Genomic DNA, 15,657 nt, shown 5'->3' with positions numbered 1-15,657 from the left:
TCTAGACGACCTCTCTTGGACACCAGGTGAGTCCTGTCTGAGAGCCTGGTGGAGGCTAACAGTTGAAAGTCAGCACATACTTTTTTCTATAAGCCCCAGCTTCCTTATAACACAGTACCTAGCTTCCCCAAGGCAAGTGCCCTCCGCAGACCCAGCTCCTGCAATGATGAACCTTGAGATTCACCATGACCCAGACATGCTCCTTTGGTCTGAACCATAGCAAACAGCATTTGAACTCTATCGGCGAATCAATCCCACACCAGTTATGTTTTAAGGGGTTATTTATTTTTGGGGGTAAAACTTACATACACCATAAACTGTCAGGAAGGGAGCCTAGTCGCAGGAGCCGGGAGCAGGAGCCAGGAGCAAGCACCGGAACCAAGAGCCGGAACCAAGAGGGCCTGATCCGGATATGCTTCTCTTTTTAAAAGAGAAATATACCACGCCCCAGTGGGCTGGTATTTCAGCAGCTATTGGCTGACGGAGCGGAAGTCGCTCCCCGCTGCACTGTGGGCTCGTATTTCAGCGACTATTGGTTGAGGCAGCGGAAGTTACTCCCACAACAGGACTCAAAGACACGGAGCTAAGTCACCAATTGGGCCAACAGAGCACCAGGCACACTGAAAATAATGGAGGAAGGGCTGTGGCATCTCCAAAGGATCTAAGTGGCAGGGCTTGCTGGTGGTGTGGAAGGCCTGCAGTCAGGCTCTGGCGCCCAGACTCTGAGCCCAGCATTGGCATTGCTACAGAGAAGGCAGGTAGCTGGTAGTGAGGCCTGTGGCCCACCAATACCCTGAACCTACCTGATGCCCCTCCCAGGTCCTCCCTGTCCATGCCACATGACCAGGTCTTCCACAGACACCCGCCCAGAGCCCAGACCATGCTGACACCTGTTCCACCCACATCTCTCATCTTGTAACACCTGCGTGGCCAAGATACAGGTCCTGATCTTTGGCCGCCAGAAGCCTGGCTCTACTCTCCTTTGCTCTATATCTTAGGAGTAGACAGCACAGTCTACCCTAGGTCACAGCAGCTTCCGGGGAATGCCCCCTTTCTGCCTAACTTGCAGGAGAATTGTCTGTATTCTGTCAATCATGTTTTAAATAAAACGCTGATTGGCCAGGCAGAAGGTGTAGGTGGGAAAACCAGACAGGAAGTGGAAATGATGCAAGGAGAGCAGGAGAATTCTGGGGAGGAGGAAGTTGATTCCTCCCACTCCTGCCCAGATCACCGAAGCAGCAGGATGTGATCTGCCCCACTGAAAAAGGTACTGAGCCACATGGCTAAAATAGATCAAAAAAAAGAGTTAATCAAGATGTGAGAGTTAGCCAGTAAGAAGCCTGACCTAACGGGCCAATCAGCTTTATAACTTATAGAGATCTCATGTGTGATTTTTCTCTGGGACTAAACAGCTTGGGGGCCGGGTGGGACAGGACAATCTCCTGTGTGATTGATTTTTCTTTGGGGTTAAACAGTTGGGGGAACTGGGCAGGACAGAAAACCCTCAACAAACAGGCCCCCTCATGTTACACTAACTCAGAGTTCTTTATTCAATACCAAAAGAAAGAGATTGACCCTGTGGCTTCCACCTGGAGGCAGGTGACCAGATGCTGTCTCAGCTGTCTCTCTCCCTGGACACTCAGAACCTTGTCCACCCTGGCTCCCGGACTTGCATTGGTGGGGCGTTGGGGTGGTGGGGGTGGTGGAGGGGAGGCAGGGAGAGGCTTTGTTTACTCTCAAATGAATTCATGGTAAGGGCAAATATGGGTTTGTTTGTTTTGTTGTTGTTTTTGTTTCTATTGTTTTTTGGCTTAAAGATTCATTTCTTTACCTATTTATGCAGGGCCCACAGAGGGCAGATATCAGATCTGGGATTACAGAGGGTTGTGAGCTGCCAAGCAGGTTCTCTCAACCATTCAGTTCTCTCTCCAGCCCTACTAACTCCTGTAGACCAGGCTGGCTTTGAACTCACAGAGATCTGCCCGCCTCTGCCTCCCGAGTGCTGGGACAAAAGGCGTGCCTCTTCACTGCCCAGCCCTAAGCAAGTTTTAAAAGGGTACTCTGGAGCCGGGCAGCGGCAGCACAGACAAACAACAACAAAAACAACAAAAAAGGTTGTGCTGGGCTAAATACCCTCTTAACTACCGCACAGGTATTAACAAATTCATTCAGTCCTCACCAATGCCTCATGAGGTGACCCCAGCACTTCTCCACTTTTTTTTGGTATGCTTTTAAACTTAACCTTTATTTAGGATACCTTTACAAATGAAATTCCATATTCATAAGTACTTTTAAGATCTGTGGGTTTATATTGTCTGCAGTTTAAAAGAAAACCCTAATATTTTTGACTTTTTGTGTATAGTTAACTTCTCCAGTTTCTAAGTAGAGACACAGATCCTAAAAGTTTAAGTAAGTCCTCTAGGGTCCCAACATCAGTGCGGCTAGAGCCCATCCTACTATGATTCCCCCATGGAAAGGGGTTGGGGGAGGGAGAGGAAGGGAAGGAGGGCTGAATGGAAGGATTTGGGACAGAAGGGAAAGGGGGAGGGGGGAGAGATGAGGGTAGGCACACAGAGGGGTGAAAAGGAAGGCAAGAAAACAGTTCATTTAGGAGGTGACACAGCCCTGCATGAGTAAGGAGAGAGGCAGGACAGGCCACAGTCACAGCCACAGTGTCTCAGGAGGGTGAGTGTTACCAGCCACGCCTCTGCAAACAACTGACATTCATCCCAAAGGGATTTTCTCTGGCGCCTATGGAGCCACACCCGTACGTCCAAGAGGAGTAGATTTCTTAAATGAGTTACAGATTCTGCTCTCAACAGAAGCTATGAGTACCACATCAGAAATAGACTCGTGGAACACTGACAGACGGATGGATGGACAGACACAGGCCGCTGAGTAGAACTATCTACAAGCTAGTTTTTCAGGGCCAGCAAAGCCTTCACCTCCCCCACCTCAGGTGTGAGCACAGGTTGTTTAATAAAAGTGATAGACAGGCCACAACAGTTATCAGAAGCAAAACTGTGGCCTGGGTATTACACAAGCTAGATAAAGGAACTCTAAGATAAATCCCCTTGAAAACACAAAAGCCCTTTAATAAAGGCTGCAGGGCTGACTAGTTTATCTTTGATACAAAAGTAACTTTTTTGGGGGCGGGGTGGGTGGGTAGTCAGGATCTCATGCAGCCCAGGCTAGCACTGAACTCCTCAACCTCTCAAATTGTAGGTGTGTACCATTTTAAAGGGGGTTATGGGACATTTCTGTGTAGTTAGCTGATTTGTAGCCAAACTTCTACCTCCTGTTACCTGAGAAAGCAAGGTTTGCCCCCAGGTCACCAGACAAGCTCCCACCGCCCCTCAGTGTGTCCTGTTCCTATACTAACAGCTCAGGATTCTGTGTCTTTTTTGCTCCCAGCAGGCCTGCAGCTTAGGGCAAGCTCAACCTAGCCACCAAAGCCTCCTGGCAGAATGGTACTCTCCTTTGGGAACGTGTGGCAGACCGTGCTAGACAGGGCTGTCAGGTCCAAAGGAAACTCCCTTCCCCCAAATTCTGGTCGTTTTACAAAAGCCAGAATTCCTCAGGAATGGTGAAGTGGGTTCCCTCTACCAAAAGGGACCTTTTCCTGTATCACTGGCAGAAGGGACACAAGGCTGTGTGAGGTACCTATTAGCACACCCAAGTGCATGCTGGCCTCCAGGCTCTCTCAGTATCCCAAGTGCCCGCTACCCATTTCAGAGCCCATGCTAACATTCTAGTCCTTCCCCTCCCCTCCCCGATAAGCTTCTCCAGCTCACTGGCTTCCCTCCAGGCAGCTGCTCATTCTCCTTATAACCCCGCTCTTTCAGCCACGCTCCCCTCCTCGGCATGTTCTTTTGCTCTCGCTGTCTTTGTCTTCCTCTCAGTCTCCCTCTCTCTACCTCACTCTGATCTCCTGGTTCTCTCATGACCAGGTCCAGTCTGCCGGCCATGCTCAGTCTATTACTTTCTCTCTCTGCTCAGGACTCTTCTAGATGCCCAAGTGTTGTGGGACAATGGTCTTGTATCCTGTCACTTGTATTATTTTTAATAAAATGCTGATTGGCCAGTAGCCAGGCAGGAAGTAGAGGCAGGGCAATGGCTACCAGGCAGGAAGTAGAGGCATGGCAACAAGAATTCTGGGAAGAGGTAAGTTTGAGTCTGCAGTCGTGACCTAGACAGAGAGGAAGCCAGACACAGAGCAAGCAAGATGTGACTGCCTCGCCGACAATGGTACCAAGCCACGTGGCTAACACAGACAAGAATTATGGGCTAATATAAATTATAAGAGTTAATAAGAAGCCTGAGATAGTAGGCCAATCAGTTTATAATTAATGTAGGCCTCTGTGTGATTTCTTTGGGACTTAACGACTGCGGGAACCAGGCAGGACAGAAACCCCAGACAATACCTCTGGCTGTTCTCTTTCTCTCATATCTATTATTAAAAACCTTCCCCTTAACCATACCATGGAGCAGACATGCTATTGGCTTAAAGAGGGACAACATGGCGAGTAACCTACTCTTGTCCACTTTCGGGGCAGAGCAGGTTCCAAGACACTGAAAGTCCATGGTCCAGGGGGGGTTGGATAAATTTCCACTCCCCAAGACTGAGATGCAGAGGTCGCCGGTGCTGTGAATATTTCTTCAGCGTGTGTGTGGGAGGGGTCTGTGAGCAGCATAGTCGGGGGAGCCAGAAAGCACCCTATCCTCCCTCCCCACCCTGTGCCAGACACAGATCCTGAGCCACAGGTCACTAAGCTTTTGGTTTGACTCTCACCACCCAATAAGGTGACCTTCCCTTTTATCCAACCCAATCCTGCTCATTCCTCCCCTCTTCCTTCTGGCTCTGGCCAGCCCAGCCTGTCACCTCTGCTCTTTCCACACGCACTTTATCTTCCCCTACCTCCAAAGCTTTCCACAAAACCCACACTTTCCTGTGCCTAGGGATCAACTCGATACACACAGAAGGACCCAATAAACCATTTCACACGAAGTGCCGATCAGCAGGAACACAGTAATTTATTTAACCAGAGGAATGAATCACCAAGGGTGAGAATTTTACCCTTTGCAGGCAGGGCAGCGGACGGATATGCTTTGCTTTGTTTCGTGCCTTCTTAGGAAAACCTCAAAGCCGCATACCTTGCAAACGGGAACTGGGTTCTCAATTAGAACACAGAGCTTTGGGACTGGAGAGATGGCTGTATGGTTAAGAGCACTGGCTGCTCTAGAGGATCAGAGTTCAACGCCCAGAACCCAACATTGGGTGACCCACATTAATTCCAATTCTAAGGACTCTGATACCCTCTTCTGGCCTGCACACACACAAGACTCTCTCTCTTTCTCTCCTCATCTGTCTGTCTGTCTCTCTCTCTTTTACACACACACACACACACACACACACACACACACAATTTTTTTTAATTAAAAAATGAATGCAGATGTTTGAAACCCAAAAACTTGCTTTTCAAGTCTAGACCATGCCAAGTCTAGACCATGTTAAGCCTAGACCAAGGATAATTGCCTACCACTTCCTTCTCCAGACCAGGGAGCTGAGACAGCATCATTCAAAAATCTCAACACACTCTGCAGATCTAAGGTTGCCAGGCATGGGAATGCATACCTGTGTCCCAGCTCTAGGAACTCTGAGACAAGAGGGGCTTAAGTTTGAGGCTGGCTACATTTGTGCTATGAAGTGAACTCTGTCTCAAAAACAGAAAAAAGCAATGCTCCTGACTGAGCCTGGGGAAGGATATCCACACTGATGCTATAGTGATCCGAGAGGCTCCTCCTCCAAGGATGCCCTAAGTGGATTTGGAAAATGGCTCCACGTCATCAATTGTGAAGGTGGCTGATGCCCGTTGCAGCTTGTCCCACCATGAGTCAAATCCTCCTCTATGCCTAGGAACAGGGCTAGCTTTGACATCAGAACACAGAGAAAATGACCGCAAGCCAATTCTGAGCTTAGGCCTCAAGGGGAAGGCTGTGCTTTTCCCTTCTGGTGTCTGGAAGCAGTCCACTCCTGTGTGAGCCACCAGGCTGGCGTGCAGAGCGACAAGAGCCCACATAGTTTCTGCCATCAGAGTTGAGATCACCATAGATCAAGCAAGTATGTGACCACGCCCAAGGGTTGCCAGCCACACCAGAAAAAGTGCATAGCCGAGGCCTCTTAAATGGCTCACCGCGAAAGTAAACTAAGAGGCGGTGCTTGCTCAGGCCAACAAATTCACAGTGGGTTGTTATTATCGATGCAAATAATAAAAACCCCATAGCTCTCACCTCAAATGCAGTCAGAGATGGTTCATTCTGGATCCCAGTGCGAGTGACCGTGGCCAGGGAACACAGATTCAGGCTCTTCCAAACATCATGGGATAGGACAGAGCTGGTAAAGAAAGTGCTTTTTTTCAAATACACTAGCAGAAATATCTGGTGGTTACATCAAGGCAGGGGAGTTTGTGCTCTGAGCCTCTGCCACCATCTTTTTGTCATTCTTGACCTCTGGGTTGGTGAACTGTCTGTCTTAGCTACTTTTCTATCGCTGTGACAAAACACCATGACCCAGCAACTTATAAAAAGCATTTAATTTGGGGCTCACTGTTCCAGAGGGTGAGTCTCTGATCATCATGGCAGGGAGCGTGGCAGGCCGCGGGCAGGCAGGCAGGCAGGCAGGCAGGGAGCTAGAACAGTAGCTGAGAGCTCACATCTGATCCGCCAACACTAGGCAAAAACAGCTAATTGGAATGGTGTGGGCTTTTAAAACCTCAAAGCCCACCCCCAGTAACACACCTCTTCCAACAAAGCCACACCTCCTAATCCTTCGCAAACAGTTCCATCAACTAGGGACAGAACATTTAGCTATATGAGCCTATGGAGGTCATTCTCATTCAAATCATTACCAGGTCTATATGTACATCCCCAAAAGGATCTTCAAGATAGTGAATAGGAAGCTAGGTCAAACACGGGGGGGGGGGGGGGGGGAATGGGCGGTCATTCCAGGAGTTAAAGGTGAGTGGAGACAGCCTGGGCTCCCATCCTATAATGCTTTGAAGGTTGTCCCAGGTGCAGCCAAGCAGTGCAGGAGAATGCTAACAGGTGCAGATCCTCCTCCAACTTCAACTCAGGTTAGGCAGCAGCAACACAGTGAGATACTTCCCCATGTGACACCAGGTGCATCCCCTGAGGTGTGAAGATGGGGAGAAATGACACAGGGAGACATCCCTCTCAGGACATGCATGATCCCATTGGTGCAAACGGAGTCGTCACCTCAGAGGGAACAAGAGACTGTTTATGTGAAAGTGACCATGGCCTAGGAACACAGATTCGAGCTGCTCCGAAGGACACATTTTATTGTGAAAGTGGTTATGTGGAACTGTTTTAGCTAGAGAAAAGAGGGAATTATAAATCAAGGCTCTTAGAAAATCCGTCAAGGGGACCATAGGTAGGCTATAGCGGATGAGTTGTAACTATGCCATAGGTTTCAAATGCTATCTGATGACATCCTTCGCATGTGGATTGATAGATGCTAGCGGTCTGTGAAGAATTTATTTTAAAGGCTGTTGTAGACTATTTAACCATGCAAAGATGTATTATATTTGCTTAGGCTGTGGAATATTACTTTAACTGCATAAAAATGTGTTGCATTTATTTATGCTGCATTTGTTTGACGATGTAAGGATGTGTATTTAGTTATGTAGATGTGTGTTGTGTTTGTTTCACTTTGCCTGCCTAAGGCACCTGATTGGTCTAATAAAGAGTTAAATGGTCAATAGCCAGGCAGAGAGAGGTTAGGTGGAGCTTGCAGGCAGAGAGAATAGGTAGGAGGAGAAATCTAGGCTTGAGACAGGGGAGAATGAGAAAAGAGGCCAGAACAAGGGAGAGGTCCAGGACCAGAAGCCAGACAGCTGCCAGCCAGACGTATAGAGACAGCAGGAAAGTAAGAGTCACAGAAAGAAAAAGTAAAAAGCCCTGAGGCCAAAGGTAGATAAAGAGAAACAGATTAAGTTAAAAGAGCTAGCCAGAAATGAGGCTAAGCCAGGCTGAGCATTCATAACTAATAGGAAGTCTCTGTGTCATGATTGGGGAGCTGGTTGGTGGTCTAAAAGAAAGTCTGGTACAAAAGGATTTGATAGTCACAGCTGTTAAGTTGGACACAAGGGTGGGGCAATGAGTGACCATCAACCGGACTAAAAATAGCTCAAGATAATTTGGCTCCAGTGTGCAGCATTCTGACTCTACAAAGTCCAGGTCGTATGGCCTTGTAGAAGCTTCAACTTCAGTTGGCCATCCTCAACCACTTCATCTGTGCCTCAGAGCGTGGTGGTCAGGGGAGAGACGTGTTCCCACACACTCTTCTTCCGAAAGGAACTATAATATAATCACAGAGGGAGGAAAACCATAGACAGTAGTGCTTGGTTCTAAGAGGGTCTAATGTTCCCCTGGAGAATTCAGTTCAGAACCTCCAAACGGGGAGAGAAGACACTTCCTGACCCCTATAGATGATTCCAAGCTGGTGACATCTTCAAAGCCCTGGGTGACAGACAGGGCACCCTGCATAACCAGCAGGGGGGAGTTCTTAAAGGTTAAGCCTGGTACATTAGAACCACTCAGGAGACATAAAGCAAAGTAGGGAAAGCTCAGAGTGGTGGGCAGAGTATCACAGCCCCAAGGCCAGGGTTGCTCTTTCCCAGGGCAGAGCCCTGGCAGCCCTGTCTCCTAGTATTTACTTCTAATTGAAAGTCCTGCTGAGCAACTCCACCCAGGCGTGAAGCTCAGTGTGTGACACATTCCCCAGCTTCCACTCTCAGAACAGCCTCCACGGGCTTGGAAGGGAAAAGGTCAAACAGACAGAGAATTAGAACTTGATTTCGCTTTTGAAAAAGATTTATCTCTCAGAGAGGCCAAGTTAGAGACACTCCAATATTAGCATAATTTACTCAGAGCCTGTGAGAGGTCAATCGGGAAAAGAGGGGGGAAGACTCTAATTTTTTTGTGGGGGGCAACACCTAGGACACCTGGCCTTGCTATTTAGCCCAGGTTGTCCTTGAATTTGGGATCCTCCTGCCTTTGCCTCCGGTGTGCTAGGATTACAGGTGTGTCCCGCCATGCTCTAGTGGATTAAAAGGGTATTTGGAAAATTTACTAGAAATAAAAAATGAGATTCCCATGGGGACCCGTGGATGGTTATATGTACTTATCTCGGGGAAACATTATGCCTGGAGAACCGGCTTCAATGGTCAGTCGGCTGAGGGCAGAGACTGTCTGGGAAGCATCCCTTGGCTTGTTTCCAAGGTGCACAGCCACACCCAAGCACACTCATTCACCTGCCTGCTTCGTTCATTCAGGGGCCACTCCTGAGACCCCGCCATGGCCCGGAGTAGCTCGGTGGTACTTGGCTCCACACGATCCTGGACTCACTCACCAGGCAAGGAAAACAACAGGCAGGATAGTTCAGTGTTCAACGTGTTCCTGCTTCCTTCAGTCCCGGCCTTTCCTCTCAGCAAACCTGCCAGGAAAATGCATGCCAGAATCAGCAGACCCCACCCGAGCGCTGGCCAAGTCTTTACCCTTGATGTCATCTTGGGTAAGATGCCTGAGCCCCTGACTCTCAGAGAGCCTGGGTTTCCTCACTGATAAAATGATAAAAGCGGTACCATGGAGGAGACCCCCATCTAGAAGTCACTGCTCCTTCCTTTTTTGAGCCAGGCAGTACTAATGGCTGTGGGAACCTGAGGAACAGACTGCCCTGAGCAGCTGCCCCTGTGGCTAGGTCTGGCCACAGCTGCAGTCTCTGGCCAATGAGCTATAAGCAAAGTTGTGTAGGGTTTCTAAAAAAATGGATAAAGGGGGGGTTATCAAAGTGGCACTTTTAAAGGACCTTCTGGCTTTCTTTCCTTGTCTTTTTGTCCACTATGGGAAAATATGGTGAGAAGGTGGCCATCAGCAAACCAGAACAAGAGCGCTTGCCAGGAAGCCAAACTGACTGGCATCTTGATTTTGGACATCCTTGAATGGATGGAGTTATTCCTGTGAAAGGCTCAGCTAGCATCTGGTCCACAGGGCTGGAGGAGAGGGTCTCTGCGGCCCTCACACCCAGAGATATTTCTACTGTCCCAGCTTCACAAACCGAGTGACACAAAGAGCAGACACTTAGCCTCAAAGCACTGGACACCCGAGATCAAAATGCCAGCCAGCTTTCCTTGGGTAGAGCTCTCTCCTGGGCTTGTTGGTGGGTGCCGGCTGTCCTCACACGGTGAGCAGAATGAAAACACTGGTCTCTATCTTCTTCAGTCTCGTGTTCACTGCGCAGTTAAGGACGACCTTGGACTCCTGCATCTGCCTATTAAGTGCTGGGATTTCTGCAGGTACTGCCGTATTTATACCTGATTTACATGACGCTGGGGATGAAACCCAGGGCTGTATTAGAGCCGATAAGCTGTGCAGCTGAGGTGTAACCCAGGCTGAACTCACCATCCTCGCTCTCATTCTGCTTAGCATTCGCCTACCAATCTGAGCTCCTGTAGTTCTTTTTCTTTTCACTCTTCCTTCCTTCCCTCCCTCCCTCCCTCCCTCCCTCCCTCCCTCCCTCCCTCCCTCCCTTCCTCCCTCCCTTTCTCCCTCCCTCCCTTTTTTCCTTCCTCCCTCCCTACCTCTCTCCCTTCTTTCCTTCCTCCCTCCCTCCCTCTCTCCCTCCCTCCTTTCTTTCTTTCCTCCCTCCCTACCTCTCTCTCTCCCTTCCTTCCTTCCTTCCTTCCCTTTTCCCTCCTTTCTCTCTCTCCCATTCGTGTTTTGAGATGAGGGTCTTATGTATTTGAAGCTGACCTTGAATTTCTGATGTCTTGCCTCTACCTTCTTCTTCTTCTTTTTTTTAAAGATAGAAATTTTATTTTGTTATAAGACATCTTTCCACTCCAATTGTTCTCTGGACCCTGTGAACAAAATCGCTCTCTGGACCTCATGAACAAAATAACATTGAGCAAGTCCAACGCAGGGATGGATGTCCAGTTCTTTAGCCATTATAGGACTCGTACATTCACCTCAGGAAACCTTGTCAGTCTAAGGTGGCAGATTTGGAGGTAGCGTTTTGTATTTCCTTTTAGAGCATTTATCTCTTTCAAAGTTTCTCCTCATCTTCCTATTGCTGTGGAGGCATTCATGACATAGCATATTCTCTTCCACTCCTGGGGATGGGAGCACACAGGTAATAGAAAGAGAAGTACCATCCTTTGGGGACTGTCTGGAACCCAGGTATGACCAGCATGCATCTGCAGGCAAACCCAGACTGCCTTGTCTGCAGGGAGCTGTCTACCATGGAGGGTGCACTACCTGCATCCAGTGATTGGTGGCTGAAAGGCCTTGACATTCGAGGGAAGAGGCTGGCAATTCACAGCCCTAGGCTGAGCAACTCTCACAGCAATTCTTCCCCAGGCTGCAAAAACGGATTCCCTTTCTGAAGTTATAGCTTCAACTCTAACGTCCTCCTCTCTTCCTCTTGAAGCTTCGAGGCCTGGGTTCTTTGATGACTATTTTGGGTTTCTTGGGAACTGGCTTCATTTTGGCCTCAAGAGATGTTTGGGGGAATATGACATTTTTGTTTTGAATATGAGTTTTTCTGGAGTCTCAAGTAGACTTCAGCTTTCTTGCCATCCATACTCAAGATATGGCAGTGACATCATTCACAAAGAGTGTTCCGGGACACCTCATTAATAGGAGGCATGGCAGGATGGTGGCAGGGGCGGTGGGAATTGGATTCTAAGGAGTTGGTGTCTTGAGAAGCTGGCATCGGGGGAACTGGTGACTTGAGGTCCATGGCTGAAGAAACACTGATTTTGTTACAGGCAATGTCTATGGTGAGTGCCTCAGTAGCTGGGACCAGCGTTAAAATGATTTCTTCTTCATTAAATTCTCCCTTGTCGTAAGTGTCCAGGCTGGAGAGTGACATTTTCAACAGGCTTCAGAGAAGACAAAAGCAGCAAGGATAAGGATACCTGGAGCTCACTCTACCTTCTAAGTGCTAGGATTATAAGGGAATATTACCAGATCCCTCCTTCTTTTCTTCTGATAAAGTTATTAATTCCATGATGGGGAGCAGAACCCCCACCACCTTGTCTAATTCTAATTATCTCTCAAAGACCCTGTCTCCAAGCCCCATCACACTGGGGTTCAGGTTTCAACACATGAACTTGAGAGGAACATAAAAACTCAGGGGGTACAATTGGAAACACTAAGCATACTTGAGTTTAAGATCAAGATAGATTAGCCTCAGGAGCCTGCCTGGATTTGGGTCTGACACCCTGAGATTCCTATACAGGGAGATGAGAATGTTAGAGGCAAACACAGTGACAGTGACTGGAAGCTGCATCTGTGATCCACCGGTCCTGGCAGCCGGCAGATGCATGACTATAAGGGCCGTCATTCATCAAAGCCGCTCTTTGGGAGGCTGGATTGATGGCTCAGTGGTTAAAGACTGTGCACTACTCTTGTAAGGGACCCAAGTTCAGTTCCCAGGATTCTCATTAAGTGGCTCACAGCTCCCTGAATTCCAGTGCCGGGAGATCTGTCACCTCTGCAGGCACATACTGAAAGTGCCAGGCACCAGGCCAGGTGGCGGTGGCTTAAGAATAATCACCCAGGGGAGCAAAGACCTTGCATGGCAGGGAAAGACAGGGAGGGGTGACCACAGTGTCTGGGGACAGGCTGAGAAAGGGCTGCCGTGGATCAGCTGGGCTGGAGTGGAGAAAGAGCAAAGGTGAATCAGGGGACAGAGAAGAGCAGAGAGAGGAAACACCTTAGAGAGGCCACAGGAAGTCATCCAGAGGGTGACATACAAGGCTAAACCCTAACCTCTGCATATATGGCACTTGCGTGAACACACACACAGACTTAATAAAACAAATCTTCTTAAAATTCTACTTAAGAAAAAAAAAGCCGCTCTTCTTTCAAGGCTGAAACCACTAGGAAGAGGCCTCGGGAATGAATGGGACCCACAGATCACATCCATCACACATCTGAGCCTCTGCTAGGGAGGCTGGGGTGCTGGGCGTGTATAGGAATGACTCAACAGGAGCAGAGGGTGGCTCAGACTGGAGGCTCACAGGAGGCTTGGGAAGCTTTGGAAGATGAAGGGTGATGGGAACAAGCAGGGCAAGCACAGCTCCTGGGTTCCACACTGGTTGTCAGCCCCAGGTGAGAGCCATCACCCCGGTCTGTGTAGAGAGAGACTGTACAACAGGAGCTGGACCCTCCGTTGACAAGACATAGGCAGCTTATGGTGACCCCATGGGAGGGAGCCAGGGTCTACTCTGTTCCCCTGCTCCTGGGGCTAACCAAAGGCCATTAAGTCCAGGGCTGTGGCTCACTACTGTGAGCCTTCCAGAGAACCAGGCAAGAAGTGACTCAGCAGGCACTCAGGCTAGGGCTTTGGACTTTCCTTGTCTGTCTTTCAAACCTCCGGTAGGGTAACTTCTATTATTATAATCCCCATGTTTGCAAATGAAGAAACAGAGGCCCAGGGAGAGAGACTGAACCACTGGAAATACATCATTTTGTAAAGAAACACACCTTGGAGTCTCTAGAACAAGACAGATTGCTTGCTTGTTTGTTTTGCCAGAGCTGTTCAGGTAAGAGATTTCAAATTGTTTTGTTTCTTTCAAAGTCTCCTGTAGCACAGACTGGCTTTGAAATTCTTATGCAGCCAAAGGTGACCATGGACTTCTGGTCTTCCTGCCTCCACCCCTCAAGTGTGAAGACGGCACTTAAGGGCCATCACTCACGGTTTATGAGGTCTCGGGGCTTGAACCCAGGGCTTCGTACATTGCTAGGCAAGTTCTCTACCAGCTGAAATTCGCCACGAGCCCCAGACAAACAAGTTCTAGTTAATTTTGAGGGAGTGCGAATCTCCATGACCCATGGAGGTGCACCCTTTGATGGCCTCGTTTGACATGGAAGAAGCAGAGTATTGATGGAGGCTGAACCAGTCAGCTCCTAGAGTCCCTTGAGACCCAAAGTAGGCATGCACCCCCTAACAATGAAGACAAATGTTGCTAAGCAATTTTGCCATTATGCAAACATCATAGACTGTACATTGTATTATAGGATAATACAGCCTCCTGCACACTGAGACTGGATGGTGCACTGAGGCTGTGTGACATACGGAGGCTGTGGGGTGCACGGAGGCTGTGGGTGCACGGAGGCTGTGGGTGCACGGAGGCGGTGGGTGCACGGAGGCGGTGGGTGCACAAAGGCGGTGGGTGCACGGAGGCGGTGGGTGCATGGAGGCGGTGGGTGCACGGAGGTTGTGGGGTGCACGGAGGCTGTGGGTGCACAGAGGCTGTGGGGTGCACGGAGGCCATGTGGTCACAGAGGCCGTGGGGTGGACTGAAGCTGTGTGGTCACGGAGGTTGTGGGGTGCACTGAGGTTGTACGGTGGACTGATGAGGCCTGTATGTTTTGGCCCTCGTTAACTGAAACTCTGTGAGGTAGTGAATGCATAACTATAATCTAATTCGGTGATGACTGAAATCACTACTTTTGATTTGTCAAAACAAAACCAGAAAATGTCCCCACCACCCACAATGAAAATGTGTGCTAAAATAACAAAACTCTTTCCACTGAACTAAACTACTTCGGGAACTCTCCACTGAGTGATACCAAGGTGGCTGACATTGGCAAGAACAGCACACACAAAAATAAAGAAAATCAGGGCCACCTACTTGGGCCCCTCATAGTCACATTCCCCGTGAACACACCTGAAAGTCCCAACTTTGTCCTGCCTTTGTGTCTAAGATTAAAGTTTCCTGAGGAGAAAGAAAACAGCATTCAGGAACAATGGTGTCTCTCAGTGCCATGGGCCATGAGTTTGTGGGGACTCTGTTGGGACAAACCTCAGGAAATCCGGTTTGGCTGGCTAAAAGTCAAAGGCAATCTGTCAGGCCACGTCCCAGAGAAAGCCTGGCTCCAGGCATGAATTGGCTCAGACCCAAAGGATGTCACTATGACATTCAGCTTCCCTCTCCGTCTTGACTCCACTCAACTGACTCTGGTGCCAACTTCAGCATCACCGCTTGGCACAGAGGCTGCACAGCCTAGCCCAGGTCGTGCTTCTTGGTGGATTCTCAGAGATGAGCACGGACAAGGGCAACCTCAGATGGTTTCCTGTCTGCTTAGCAGTGAGGAATGGATGCGGGTTAAGTTAGGGTGAGGGTGGACAAAGAGGGGTTGATGCGGAAGTAAGTACTGTCATGCTGTGTGCGGACAACTTACTGTGAGTCCGTGATGCTGGGGAGGTGTGCATCTTAGTAGGGATGATGTCTAGGAGGACACGCTCTAGCTCAGATGGCACCACAGAACGAAATGCTGGAGGTGTCTGAGTCAGGAGTTAGGGCATGCCTTCCCCCTTTGGAAACCCCCGAGGGATTAGGAGAGGGAGGTCTCTCTCACTGAAAGTGTGACCTCAGAATGTGACCTTGGCTAGGAGCTCAGAAATGAAGACTGAATGAATGAATGCTTTCTACGGCTCTGTGCTGCTAAGCATAGGTCGTAGCATTCATCCATCCACAGAGTTGTCTAAGCTCATACGGTACACAGAGTAGAGGCAAGCGGATTGTTGAAAATGAAATGAAATTGGTCAAGAGAAAGACAGCAGTCACG

The 15,657-nt window shown here is 49.0% G+C and overlaps 1 pseudogene; it reads right to left on the bottom strand.

Annotated features, from left to right (window-relative positions):
- Nucleotides 1-11,064: 11,064 nt before the first annotated feature.
- On the bottom strand, nucleotides 11,065-11,950 carry LOC125403140 (developmental pluripotency-associated protein 2 pseudogene; annotated as a pseudogene).
- Nucleotides 11,951-15,657: the final 3,707 nt, after the last annotated feature.

This window comes from Myodes glareolus, chromosome 3 (genome assembly GCF_982192425.1).
Source record: "Myodes glareolus chromosome 3, mMyoGla1.1, whole genome shotgun sequence".
Classification (NCBI taxonomy): domain Eukaryota; kingdom Metazoa; phylum Chordata; class Mammalia; order Rodentia; family Cricetidae; genus Myodes; species Myodes glareolus.
The sequence above is the reverse complement of the archived record's forward strand: the minus strand, read 5'-3'. Positions and strand labels throughout refer to the sequence as shown.